At 35.7% G+C, this 14,787-nt stretch overlaps 1 protein-coding gene across 12 annotated transcripts in view; it reads left to right on the forward strand.

Annotated features, from left to right (window-relative positions):
- KLF12 (KLF transcription factor 12) overlaps positions 1-14,787 on the forward strand; it is a 590,400-nt gene that overhangs the window by 199,961 nt on the left and 375,652 nt on the right. Inside the window, exon 1 of one of the 12 annotated variants that reach the window (XM_072782797.1) lies at positions 11,215-11,303. The exons of the other annotated variants lie outside the window; for them this stretch is intronic. The gene's annotated coding sequence lies outside the window, so the exon portion shown is untranslated. Of the gene's footprint in view, positions 1-11,214; positions 11,304-14,787 lie in introns of those variants that run through there. 12 annotated transcript variants of the gene reach the window in all.

Raw genomic sequence — 14,787 nt, forward strand, 5'->3', positions numbered from 1 at the left:
TCTCCTTTCCCAAGGAGGGAATGATTTTAAGATGTTTTTAGTTAGTAACTTATGTTGAAATCAAAGTGTATAAATAGTGGTTGCTATCTAAACCATTGTGATGCTCCTTTACATTAATTTGTATTCTTACTTATCTTACATACCTGCAGAAATTGACCTGAGGAATAATGTATTGATTATAGGCCTTCTTACTATTTTTAATTTTTAGAGTCAATTCTTGACTGTATTTTCTTTTTTGCGTATGATGGATATACTTTGAAAAAACTTAACTAGAACTTTATAGCTAGAGTGTTGAAAAATTAGTCTAATTCCTTCAAATTATTTGCAAACAGATGACAATGACTATATTATGGTTATTTATAGTTTACAGTTATTTTTTCATTAAATGGAACTCCAGCTCTCCCTAAACTTTTGACCTCCATATTTTAATTTCTTTATTCTTTGTCTCATGTTTTTGGGCATTAATGTCAGTAAAGGCAACTTAAAAAGTTGCAATTAATTCCCATGAGATCTGGGACACTTTAGATTTTTGTAAGTGTTCATATCAAATATATTGATAAATGGGAAGTAATTGCAAGAACTAAGAGACACTGCATCTCATTTTTTCATATAGGTGTTAGAGGGAAGAGTTAAGACGTGGTTTTGATGAGGGAAGAGCATGAGTATTGGCAAAATGAGGAAAATAGCATAGTATTTTGTGTTAAACATTAGGAGACAGAGTATGTAACATAGAAATCACTTTTTTTTAAAACCCAAGTTTTGGGTATATGCAATCTGTCCCCAGAACATGATTTCACCTCCTACAGGTGCCCATGGTGATGCTTTTTACAACTTCACTATAGCAAGTGAAACAACCACTAACTTCACTACCATTATCTAGTTTATTTTTTATTTTTTTAATTTTTATTTATTATTTATGATAGTCACAGAGAGAGAGAGAGAGAGAGAGAGAGAGAGAGGCAGAGACACAGGCAGAGGGAGAAGCAGGCTCCATGCACCGGGAGTCCGACGTGGGATTCGATCCCGGGTCTCCAGGATCGCGCCCTGGGCCAAAGGCAGGCGCCAAACCGCTGCGCCACCCAGGGATCCCTAGTTTATTTTTTAGCAGACATTTAACTCAGGCTGGTGGCACTAGGTTATGGAGCACTATTTTGTAGTCAGTGAAGGATCTAATGGAACTTTTCAAGTACAGCAGCAACATGGTGAAAACAATAATGTGAAAAGCTTAATCTGAACAGCATGCAGATTGGATTTAATGGAGGAGAAACTAGAGTCAAGGAGATCCAAGTAGGAAATAAAAATTGTGGTCTAGCCTAAAATAAGGATGTTTTGGAATGCAAGCAGTAAGTAGAATTAAGAACATTTCCTGAAGAATATTTTGATGCCAGGGAATTACAAATGGAGAGAAAGAGGGAGAGAGGATGCTGATGTTTCAGGACTGGGTGATTTGGATAATGATGATGCCATTTCCACAGGGTCATTGTGGGAGAGACGATTTGGGGTTATATTCTGAGTTCAGTACTACTTATATTATGTATAAGTTGATTGTAGAGCATCTGGGTGCATGTGTGCTAACATCATTAAAATTAGGGAACTGGAACTCACGTAAGATCTTTGAGGTAGGAAAAGATTTGAGCAAGAGTTCTGGGTGAAGCTTTGAGACATTGTTCCATCCTTGAGGGAGGAAGGTAGTTGACCTTTCTTCAGAAACTATTTTAACACTTGCCTCCAAGATTTTATTTCTTTTCCACTTATCCATTAGCATTTCCTAACTATGTGATTCAGTCAATTAAGATGTGTTTGATGATGAGTAAGGAGAATGAACTCACACTGGCTTTTATTAATAATAAGGGACTTGGGTTGCCTCATCATAGAAAATCCAGAGGTAGGTAGGCCTTCAGAATTAGTGTGGTTTAACATCTGAACAGTATCATCAGGGATGGATACAGTTTCTTTGTATCTGTTTCGGTTTTAATTTTAGCCTGGTTCTTCTAGAAGCGTATGGGAATGAGAGGAAGGTATCTTGTTGTTTTACGTGTAGAGTGAGAAGAAGTTGGCTTCTGGCAGCTCTCTGAAGGTTAGGAAGCATTTTTCTCAGGTGCCATGTATGACAAATACACCATAGTTCACCATGATCATGGGATATTTTTCCATTCATATAGACCTTCATTTCTTTCAACAGAAATGAAACTAAATGGTTTTTAGTTTTCACAGTTTAGGTTTTGTAGTTCTTTTGTCAAATTATTAAGTAATAGAATTCTTTTAGTTGAGGTATAGTTGACATATAACACTGCATTAGTTTCAGATTCGATGTTTGTGTGTGTTCCAAGTGGATCACCAGTGTCTAGTGAACATCTTCATTGTGCATAGTTATAGAATTATTTTATTTTTTTTTTATTTTTAAAGATTTTATTTATTCATGAGAAACAGAGAGAGAGGCAGAGACAAAGGCAGAGGGAGAAGCAGGCTCCATGCAGGGAGCCCGATGCGGGACTTGATCCCGGGTCTCCAGGATCGTGCTCTGGGCTGAAGGCGGTGCTAAACCCCCCTGAGCCACCCAGGCTGCCCAGTTATAGAATTTTTTAAAAGATTTTATTTATCATGAGAGACACACAGAGAGAGGCAGAGACATAGACAGAGGGAGAAGCAGGCTACCCACAGGAAGCCTGATGTGGGACTCCATCCCTGGATCCTGGGATCACGCCCTGAGCTGAAGGCAGATGCTCAACTGCTGAGCCACCCAGGTATCCCTAGAATTTTGTTTTCTTTTGGAGATAGCTGGTAAGATTTTCTTTGTTAGCAGTGTTAAATAGGCAACATAGTAGTATTAACTTTAGTTAGGTAGAGCTGTTTTCTTAATTTCATTTTTGGATTATTCAAGCAAGGGTATAGAAATACAATTGATTTTTGTATATTTATCTTGTATCGTGCAACTTTTGAATTATTTATTCTAAGTTTTAAAATGAGTTCTGTAGGAATTTCTAATATATGGGCGTGTCTTCTGCAAATAGAGTTAGTCTTTCCAGTCTGAATGGCTTTTATTTCTTTTTCTTGATTAATTGCCCTGGCTAGAACTTTTAATACAATATTGAAGAGAAGTGAGAACAGATATTCTTGTCTCTTTGATCTCATGGGGAAAGTTTCTAGTCTTTCACCATTAAGTATGATATAATCTGTTGGTTTTGGTAAATGGCCTTTATCTTGTTGAGCACATTCTCTTCTATTCCTAGCTTTTTTTTTTTTTTTGTGCTTTTATTGTGAAAACGGGTTGAGTGTTTTTCAAATGCGTTTATTAATATCACGTGGTTTTTGTTTTTTTAGTCTGTTGATAGGTGTGTTACATTAAGTGATTTTTTTCAGATATTAAACCAAGTTTGTTTTGTATAGATTACATATCATGACCATGTGGGATAATGATATGTAATCCATTTTACATGTTGTTGGATGTGGCTTCAGTGATATTTTGTTGAGGATATTTGTATCTGTGTTCATAAGCAATAATAGTCTGTAGTTTTCTTGAAATGTCTTTGTTGCAAATAATTCATTTTTAAATGCCTAGATGTTTGGATTAACTGAAATTTCAATATATAATTGATCAGGATTTCTTTATAGGCTTGTTGAAGTATGTACTTATTAAATACAATGGCATATGAATCAACAGTCTCTACCATTGTGTTTTGCATATATATACACACACATATATATTTTAAGGATTGAGAAGAAAACAGTAACATCCATTTTTACAGTGGAATGAGCGAATCTATTATATTTATGAATGCAGTGTGTTTTCTGTTCTCCATTCTTTTTTTTTTTTTGTATGGGTGGATATGTTTATTGACTTTGTGTGTGTGTGTGTGTTTATAGGATTAATTTACCCCGTCATATACCTGAAAAGCAATAAATATATTTCAATATGAATAAAGTAAAATGAATGCTATGGAGATTAAGCTTGGATTTGTATTTAGAATTTTATTAACTTTTTTCAATGATTAAAACATTAGAATTTTATAAATAATTGTGCAGTTCCAGAAAATGTAGTAGAATAATTTATTGCGCAGATTTCTTATTATTTTAAGAGCTTGGGACACAATACAGTAGTTTATAGTTTCTATAGTGGATTAAATATCTCTGAAGGTTGGTAGTCAGTGGAATTTCTGGACAGAAGGTTTGCCAAATAGTTGTTTGCTCACCATCTTTCATGGAATTCTTTTTTGCAGACCCTTTCCTTTGGGTCCCATGATGTTGAGGGAGAACAGTACCATACTTTTCTCTCCAGTCTGTAGGATACCACTCCCTCATCCCTGTGAGGTTTCTAAGAATAAGGGGTACACTAGTAAAACTAACCTGGGTCATGCCCTCATTTAGTGTTCCCTTTGTTAAGAATGGACCTGAGTGTAGTAACAGGCAGTTCTTTCTCTTCTGCTCATTTACTGTTTGTGCATTTAGTGGGCCTTCCTCTAGAGCCCACTCCTGGCTTCCTCTTCACAATGCACTGAGAACAACCAATTAATTATATAGCAGTACCTTACACATTACAGAGATTCTCATTTGACACTAATAACTGAAGAACTTATTACCTCTAATTTACGAATAAAAAAAGCCTGAGGCTCAAGAACTTTAATGACATGACTAGAAGCTTAGAATGACATGACCAGAAGCTGACATAAGCTGGGGTTGGAAGCCTCAATTCTATCAGATTATAAGCTCCTTGAGAACAGGGAGTAGTACATTTTTATCAGTGATTTAGCTGCAGCACTTAGCATATGTATCTTGGCTTAGACATGTGGTAAATAAATGAGTCCCTGCTTCCTACCAAGGTGGCTGACCCCAACTCTGCTATTGTGAGATTGCCAATGCAGATGATTCTGGACTCTTACAGAAAAGCTGAAGCTTTCTTCTTAGGGCCCAGGGGCATCAGCTACTTTCAGAAGTGAGAAAATCCTCCCAGGATTTTCTTTTAAACCATTTTGCTATTCTGTCTCTGACCTGCATTAACTTGTGATAGAGGACCTTTGTCAACATTCAGGTCATGTGGGCTTGCTGGTGACTGAGCTTCTGGTCCCATGTGCTTCTGAGGGCAGAATTTATGAGGCTCCTGCTTCATATCTGAGTTCACCTCTTGGGCTATGATCTACTTCTTATTCAACAAGTTGTGTTGTCAGAATTAACTCCAAATGAAATTATTGCCGAACAATGTCACAGTTCTTCTCCAGCCATCCTCAGTGGCACATAAGTAAAACATGCTATTCTGTTAACACTTGGAAGATGGAAGGAGAGATTTACATCTCTATATTTACATGTTTAAAACAAAAATGCTACCAGATGATTATTAGTCTCTCCCTATGCTTAAAATATCAGTGATTTATTTAGCTAATAATTTTAACAAAAATTGGCTTTTATAATTTAAAACTTTTATATTTACATCAAGTATTAAAAACTCATTATAACTTTCATAATTTTTAATGCATAAAAATATGAAGCAGACTGAAAGTAAAATTTATCTTAAAATTGATTGCAGCTTTTCCTCATTAAGGATGATCATTTGCTCAAAGTATGGTTTTAGCAGGCACCAGCAGTCCCTTTTTCAACACGATACTTGGCTTTTGGCTTGGATGCTATATGATCTTGTGCTATTTCTGTGTTCCACTGATAGTTTGCACCAGATTTACCAGAAGGATGTGTTAAAATGCAGAATCCTAGGTCTAACCCAGATGATTCAATTAGAACCTTTGAAAGTGGACCTCAGGAATTGGCATTTAAATAAGCTCCTCATTGATGGCGGTGAAGTCTAAAGTCAGATGCCCATGAACAAGGTAAGAATCAGAGTCACAAAGATCTTGAATTTAGTTTCTCCACCAGTGGAGGCTGACATTTATACTGTGACATTTATATCTGAAAATAGGAATGATGGTAACAGTAATTACCTCAAGGAGGTGAGAGTTTTCAGGGAATTATATGTAAACTAATTAGTGCAGTTTCTGGTACATAGCAAGTGCTCAAGAAAGGCCACTGGTAGCAAGAGCCAGTGTGGTGCTTGTTGTTACTATTATCATTGTACCCAAATGATATAATAGCTGCTAGGACTCCTAATCCCTTCAAAATGAGGATATGAATGTTGCCAGAAAAATAACTTTCCAGAGAGTTGAGAAGTCATTGCCAGATGTTGTCAACCTATGGCCCACAGCCTGGTTTTATAAATAAAGTTTTATGGGTGTACAGCCATCCCATTTGTCTAAGTATTGTCTGTGGTTGCTTTGGAGTCTGGCCTACAAAGCTGAAAATGCTTCCTGGCTCTCAACAGAAAGGTTTGCTGACTCTTGCTCTGTGCTAAGGTGGATTTTGGCCAAAGCTTCATCAGTGTGAGACCATGGTGCAGAGGCAGTCAGGTGTTGATAATAAAAGAGAGTGCTGTAACAGTGACCAGTTTTCCTACTCTGGGCTTCTCCTACTATCCTGCTGTCTCAGGTCTTTAAGAAGAGCCAGCCCTTCACTGTCCTTTCTGCCACTGCCTTCTCACTCCACCTAAAAATCAGTGACAGGGTCCTGAACCATTTTTGCATCTGGAAAGCCAGTTGGGTGAGTACTTTGGGGGCTCTTAGGACTTAGGTGGTATAGTCCCTACAAATAATAACATGGAAAGTAAAATAGTATATAGAGAACATGTAGACAAAACACAGTCACATGCCCTGTTGGACTTTCTTTCTTTTTTTTTTTTTTTTAATTTCTTTTTAAAAAAGATTTTATTTATTCACGAGAGACAGAGAGAGAGAGAGAGAGAAAGGCAGAGACACAGGCAGAGGGAGAAGCAAGCTCCATGCAGGGAGCCCGATGTGGGACTCCATCCTTGGACTCCAGGATCACACCCTGGGGTGAAGGCAGGTGCTAAACCGCTGAGCCACCCAGGCATCCTGCTGTTGGGCTTTCTTATGATCAATTTTGAATTCATATTAAGTTCTAGAAATATCTTATAATTCATCTCCTTCCACCTCTAAATTAAAACCAAAACCAGGGGTACCTGGGTGGCTCAGTTGGTTAAGTGTCTAACTCTTGATTTCTGCTCAGGTAATGATCTCAGGGTCTAGGATCGAGCCGCATGTTAGCTCCTCACTTGGTGAGGAGTCTGCTGGAAATTCTCTCCCTCTTCCCCTTGCTGCTGTGCTCACACAGGGACGCACACGCTCTCTCTAAAATAGATAAATAAATCTTTAAAAACCAAAACCAAACCCAACTATCAGACCAGAAAAATAAAATTGACATAAAATTGTATAAGGATCTTTTTTTTTTTTTTGTATAAGGATCTTGTAAACAATCACAACCTAATTCTCTAAATCTAAAACTCTAAATGGAGATAAAATTGTTGAAATTTATGGTTACCTTTCACAAATGAAGCTTACCTTCTAGAACTTTTATGAACAAACTTTGTATCATGCTGAAGCATATAAGCAATGATTAACTTATGACATTATGATGTTTTCCAACACTTTTAGTAGGAGTATTTCACTTTCCCAAAAGTACTGGTTATATTCTTTTTGCATTAGGGTCTAATGTCATGGGCTCTAGCTGAGAAAGAATCTCTGGTCTGTTGGTTTATAGTCAATCCTTAACATAATTTTATATGGTCTTTGAAGTAATACTATATAAGGTATCTCCATTTTGCATATATTCATGAAACTACACAGACCTCTAATAGGCTTCAGCAAAAATATTTTGAGAGATCAAGCAATACTATTCCATGTTCTTGTGGATTTGATTATAGGTGCTTTTTTCTGTATTTTTTTCTTCAGTGTTTTCTTTCTCTGTATGTGTCTCATTTCTCCTTCACTTGGTCCCTTAACTCTGTTCTTCCCCTTGTCCTGCTCCTTTAACTGGTTGTGATATATAGTGTATCTCTCGTGTTGAATGTTTATGCATTAGAACTAGCACAGCATCTAATATTTCTCTTTAAAAAAAATTCCTGCCAAACAATAATTGTTTTATGTGCTCTTTGATTAATATTTTTATTAGCTTGCTGACTCTCCAATAACAAAAAAAAAAGTTCCCATCCCCTGTTTTCTTGGCCTCTTTGTGTTGCTGGCTCAGAGTGTTTTATTGTTTGATGGAGTAGATAAAATTCCCCTGATGTTTCCTACTCACTCTAAATTTGGAATACACCTACTGTATTCTTTTAGGCTTTATTGTTTCCTAAACTATCTATTTAAATACAGTCCTAAAGCCTAAACGGAACACTGTTATTGTGGCTAAAAATAATATGTGTAATGGAGCAGTAGATTTGACTTCATTACCATCTTCATAACCATGCAAAACCCAGCATTCTCACAAAGCACTCAGTAAGGTCTAGTGATTATTAAATTTTGCCAGTTCCATGGTAAATGTATAATGGTTACTTGTAGTGATTTGTAAATGGAGTGGTGGGAATAACTTGACCTTTAAATCCAGTGGGCCTTTCTTAAAACCCTGATATTTAGAGGAAAGGCAGAGGCATCCATAAGGACACTCATCAAAGGGAAAGCTCTTGCCTATTACTGAACAGAATAGTATCCAGTGCAACCTTGTGATGCATCTATAGCAGAATGAGGAGGTTTTAGTCTATTATTTTATATTGAGACTTCTATGAGTTGGAGACCATTTGTAGCTCTTTTATAGGGATTGGTTGATTTGATGTTCTTAATTTTCCTTTTATCATTTATCAGAAAACCTTTATATTATCCTAGGGTATTTTTTTTTTTTTTTTATTATAAGACAAATCTGTTTTCCCAGGTGAATTGAATTTAAATTCTGTTTTAATAAAGAACCTCACATACTTGTTCTATGACATTAAAATAGATGATTTTGCCATTTGAATTATTCTATTACACTTTATGATCTTGTACTTATGTTCTTGCTTTTCCCCAGTCTAAAATTCCCATCTGCCACTTCCTCCTCACTATATTCCCTCTTCTAACTCTTCCAACTCTCAAAACCTGATTCGTAGTTCAGATGCCATCTGCTCCAAGAAGCTGTCCTGCTTTGCAAAGTCAAATGAATGAATTTGGGTTTTTTTTTTTGCATCTTGATTTCTGTACTTTTAGAGACATTTTCCCTAGACTTATATTTCATAGTTGTTTTTTTTAGCTTTCAGTGATAAGTGTTGTGTATCAAGTTGAAGCATGTGAAATTACTATTATTCAACTGTTTTTGAGCTACAAACATGTCAAGTTCATATGTCAGAACCTAATACTTATTTGAACATTAACTGCACAGATCTTTGAAAATAAACTATGGTCTGAGTTCATTAAAACACATTTTGGACTTGGATTTATGTCTCTGTCGCAGAGCACTTACAGAGTTTACTAATGTATTCAAGAAATGTTTGTTGGAATCAGTTGGATTGTCCACGTTACTGTTACTTTTTATGAGATAACTAATAATTGATCTAGAAATGATGCCTGTTCTGTCGGTCACACCATTTGAAAACCGGGATCTATGAGTCCACTGTGTAACTCCCATCTATTGTCCACTCACTTCAATATTGTTAGACCCCTAAAGTTAAACTTGTCTGAGAGTCACTGTTCTTTCTGTTTTAGTTGTATACTCTATTGCCATTGTTGAAACATTTTGTCTTTACTTTGTCTATATTTGCCTTATTTTGTTTTCCTTATTGCAAAGGTAATTTTTTTACTTCTGATTTTTCCTCTCTCAAAATTTTCTACCAACTTAATTCTCAGTGGAAGGACTGTTAGTGCCCCCCAGCCTGGAAAATATTCCCTGGCTTGCTTTGTTTTATCATGGAAAAAAAAAATCTTTCTTTTGAAGTTATATTCTTGTGCTTGCTAAAGGTCCATTTAAATCACAGGAGATAAAAGTTGTACTGACAACCTTGGACGTTCCCTGTCCTTCGCCAGAAATAGCAAAGTAGATACTCATCTTGTACAAAAATATGTGCATGTTCATCCTCACTTCAAAACATCTTGTCTTTGGTGATTCTTATAGTAAGCAGTGTAGAAGTCTAAGTCAGCTCATAGTGTAGAATCTGGGGGTTACTGGACATGAGGTAGGATTGGAGGGGAACACAGTGTGGTGCTGAACAAATGGAGAAAACTGGCTTTTTCTCTACTGACAGGCGACAGGCTTTTTAGTCGAATACCATACAATCTCTTTCTTAGCTACTTACAATACAGTATAATTTCCTCAAGACAGGTTTTTCAGCTCCCTTCGTTTTTTTTCCTAACTGGAAGAAGTTTTACATGAGAAAATGAGATTTTGGAGTTGCAGGGAAAGCTCAATCTGTGAATATATTGAAATATTTTATGGCATCATATAGAAATGCATTTTTGTGTTAGTGAAGTTCTTTTGTCCGTGAACTAACAATTTTGCAGTATGATACTTTTAATTAGGTAAAATTTGTGATTGGCTCCTTTACAAGTTATGAGGCTTGTACAGACATTTTTCATTTTTAGACCCCATTAGTTGAGGGTGCTGGAACATGAGACTGTGGTCTATATAGTTAGAGCTGGTAGTTTTAATAATTAATGAAGGTGACTTATTTTCTTATATTTTCTGGTCAGAGTGGAGTAGGGTAACAGGTTATTGTAAATCTATGGGAGGAGACCACCTCTACCTGTATGTAGTGATTTAAACGTGTGTATTTTTGTTGCCAATGAATAAGACTACATCTTAACTGAGCACGGTTTGTAAACTCAGGGGTAGAGATCAGTGTATTCCTCCTGCCTAGGATGGTGTCTTGCACATGGCAAATCCTTAGTTATTATCTGTTGAGTGAATGGTTGAGTTGGTAAAATATCTACGAGTTGCTTAATGACATGTGTTGAGGTCTGAGGAACAGAGGGAAAAAACTCCCGTAACATTAAGTGTGATCTTTGAGGTTAGAAATTAGAAATAGAGACACAAATCAGTGTATATTCATAGAATGATTAGTACTGAAATCTATAGTACTTAAAGTTATTTTTTTAAATAAAAACAGAGGCAACATTTGTGATAATGTCATTTTCTAAATTACTGAACACCTATCTTGTACCATTTATTGCATAGGTGTTTTACATATGTTATCTGAGTGAATCATCATGACAAATCTGATTATTATCCCTGTTATTCCTCCCTGAGATCATCGAGGTTCAGTATCATTCTCAAGATCACATAGCAATTAAGTGGCAGTGTTAAGCTGTAAGACCTATTATGTCTGCCAGTACTAGTGCTTATTGCTTCGTTGCTTCTCTAGTTTTCTAGAGCCTGTCTGGACCAGGATTGCCGCAGGATGGTAGTTGGGTACCAGAGACAAGACTTGGAGCTCTTCCTAAACCAGAAATGTAAGACAAATCCTGCTGTCACTGTAGCCGGGCTCCACCCATCGGACTGGTTCAGTGATGGAAGATGGAATACTATATAGAGACATTAAGGGACTTCCCTTGTCTCTGCCCTCATCAATATCAATGTTAAAATCCATACATTTTTTTAGTAATATTTTCAGGCTCGTCAGTTTCCATCATAGGAAGTATTTTATGTATACTTATAAATAGTCGTTGAACACAAGGTGCAGTGTTCATCATGGCTGCCATTGTGTTTGAGTTGCCTGTAATTAGAAAACTGGCATAATTGATCTCTGTTTGCCAGTTTTAGGTTCCTCCCCTGGGAAGATTTTTACAAATGACGGTTGACTCTTGAATAGCATGAGTTTGAACTGTACGGATCTACTTCTACATGGATTTCTCCTCCTCCTCCTCCTCCTCCTCCTCCTCCTCCTTCTTCTCCTCTTCTTCTTCTTCTTCTTCTTCTTCTTCTTCTTCTTCTTCTTCTTCTTCTTCTTCTTCTTCTTCTGATAACTACAATACAGTTCTATAAATGATTTAGCATTTTCTTTTCTCTAGTGTACTTTGTTGTGAGAATAAAGTATATATGTAACATACAAAATACATGTTCATTGACTGTGTTATTGGTAAGGCTTCCAGTCAGTAGCAGGTCATTAGTAATTAAGTTTTTTGGGTAGTTACAAGTTATATTTGGATTTTCAGTTGCATGGGGAGTTGGTGGTACCCTTAACCCCTGGGTAGTTCAAGGGCCAGCTGTACTAATTTCTTAGCCCAATCTCCAGGAAACCTGTCAGTAGGCTTGTATTGGGGCTCAGGAAATCAGTCAGCCTATCTATCCATCTATCTATTCATGTGATTCTGTTTTCTTTTTCTTTTCTTCTTTTTTTCTTTTTACCATCTGATGATTTTTAAGCATTATAGGTCCCATTCTTTCCTGTTTCCTCCTCAGCATGCTTTTTAACATCTCTGAAGACAACTTAGTATAGTATAATAGTTTAATTGACAGAGTTTTTGTTTCTTGCACATAAAATAATGATACATTTTACAACTGATGGGGATTTATTTACAGTGATGGCAAAGTAGGTGAATTCTATAAGGGAAAATGATTACCTAGAAAATATCCATTTAGGGATGCCCTTATGATTCCCAGAGTGTAAATGTTTTAATTTAACTAAAGAACAGAGAAGCTATTTGGTTTCATTAATCAGTACATTCGAATCATTACTCTGAATGATTATGCTTCATTTATTTTGTGTCAGAATGTTTTCCACACAATAATAGAGAATAAAAGTGCATCATTAATTATAGTTGAGCAGCTCACACATGTGTGTGGATATGTATTTCCATATTGTCACACAATGAAGGAAATTTAATATAAGAAATAATTAATCTTTACAAAAGAATTGAAAATTCAATTAAATAATAGTATTAAATTCATGATCATTTATAATCATGCCTTATAACAGTTTTAAGTAATGCTTGAAAAAGTTTGGGAAAACATTTCCATCTGCTTGTGTCTTCCCTTTCTTAACAGAAAGCTTTTTTTTCATCCTAATATGGTTGTTATCCTTTGGGGCTAACAATTAGTTTGGAGAAGAGTGTAACTTTTTGTGAAATAGAATGGATTCATTTGCAGATCTGTGATGAGATTTCTGAAAGAGAAGGCTGCAAAAAAAGTTGTAGTTTTATGCATGGAAATTTGGACTTGCTCCTTTACTGTAAATAGGGACCCTTCCTGATAAGAACCTCTGTGTCAGTCTGCTTTTTTGGTAATCAGAACTTCCCTGTTCCTTAATAACATTTCTTCTGGCTCTTTCCCTTTCCTCTGGCTGGGACTCTTGTTTAAAAAAAAAACAAAAACAAAAAAACAAAAAAACCCATCCACAGAACTAACATACAAAACCCGCTTCCAGTATATAATTGCAATATCATGAAAACCCACTGTATCTTCCTAGATCCAAAAGGGTATGAAGGAAGCCAAGTACCAGTTTGGCTCATTGACTAAAGTAGAGGACTTAATTTATAGTTTAATAACTTCTTAAAAGGCAAATACATCTCTCCTTTATAGATGAGAAAATATGGAGACAAGAAAAATTTAAGCAGTTGAAGAGATACTACAGGGAAAAGTGGGTGGAGAACAAAATTTTAGAGATTCTTGGAACACATCATAGTCTCTCTGAACTCAGTGATCTCTCTTTCTGCAACAAAGCCAAAATAATTTCAACACTATTTTTTTCAAGCACCAGTTTTCAAATGGTTTCTTAAACATTGCTTCAGCTTACTCTTAAAATGAATTTCTGACTTACAGTTTTTTCGGCAATTTTGGGTAGTTTGTCTAAGAATACTCCACAAATGATGGGGTCAGATCTAGAATTTGGGACTTAGGACACTTAGGCACATTTCATTTCCACCACATCATACTTAGTGATTCACTAATAACTTAATCACATTTTATCCCTCACTCCCTGATTATGATATCATTAATTTCAGTATTTTAATGTTACTTTTTGTAATTTTACTTTGCTCCGGGCTGTGATTTTTAAAAGCTGTTGAAGCCAGAATTCTTTCAGTATGGATTGCACCCTTGATTTTAGAATATGAAAAAGAAAATGAAATTTAACATTAAAAATAGATTTATACTAATATTTTCTGGTCAGAGTGTCCCATGTACAGTTATGAAAAACCTCAATATAATTGAGAAAAATCTGCTTAAAAATTTATTTAACAGCTTTATTGAGAGATGATTCACATGCCAGTTCAACTTGTCTAAAGTATACAATTCATTAGGTTTGGTATATTCACAGAATTGTGCAATGCACCACAATAAATTTTAGTAGGTAAGAAAACCTACTTTTTAAAAATGGAGTATTTAGGAACATCCTGGTTCTTTTCAATTTTGGGCTTTTATGAATAGAGCTGCTTTTTAAAAAAAGTATAGGTAGTTTTAACAAAATAAGTAATCTTCAAATTAATGTCAGAATCATGTGTTTGAACACCTTTAATTATATTGCAATTATTTCTCAGCTATTTAGAGACATTTTGTGCCAGTGTGCTGAGCTGGATATCTAAAGCATTTTTTTTTTTTTTAAATTTTTGGTTTGTCAGTGTCCTAGTGTTTCTCCATTGCCTTTTTTGGTCAGAAGGGTAAAATAGATAATGTTTGCTGAAACAAAAGAATTTCATATATTGCTGTAGAAGCTATCAACATACTCATGGTTATTAAAATATAGGTTAAATTTCTATTGTAGCTTACCAAGTTCATAATAGATCCTGGGCAAAAAAATGTAACCATTATTTACCGAGCAGTGGTTCTTATAATTTGATGCAGATTAGAATCACATGCATATTTAAAATGGTAGTGCCTTTACCTGCTCCTTGGAGATTGTAATTTAATTGGTAATTTAATCCCACACGGGACCCAGGTACCAATGGCTGGCAAAATTTAAGTTTCCTACATGATTCTCATGTGTGGCCAGGGTTTAAA

The sequence above is a fragment of the Canis lupus genome, chromosome 17 (assembly GCF_048164855.1).
Source record: "Canis lupus baileyi chromosome 17, mCanLup2.hap1, whole genome shotgun sequence".
Lineage (NCBI taxonomy): Eukaryota > Metazoa > Chordata > Mammalia > Carnivora > Canidae > Canis > Canis lupus.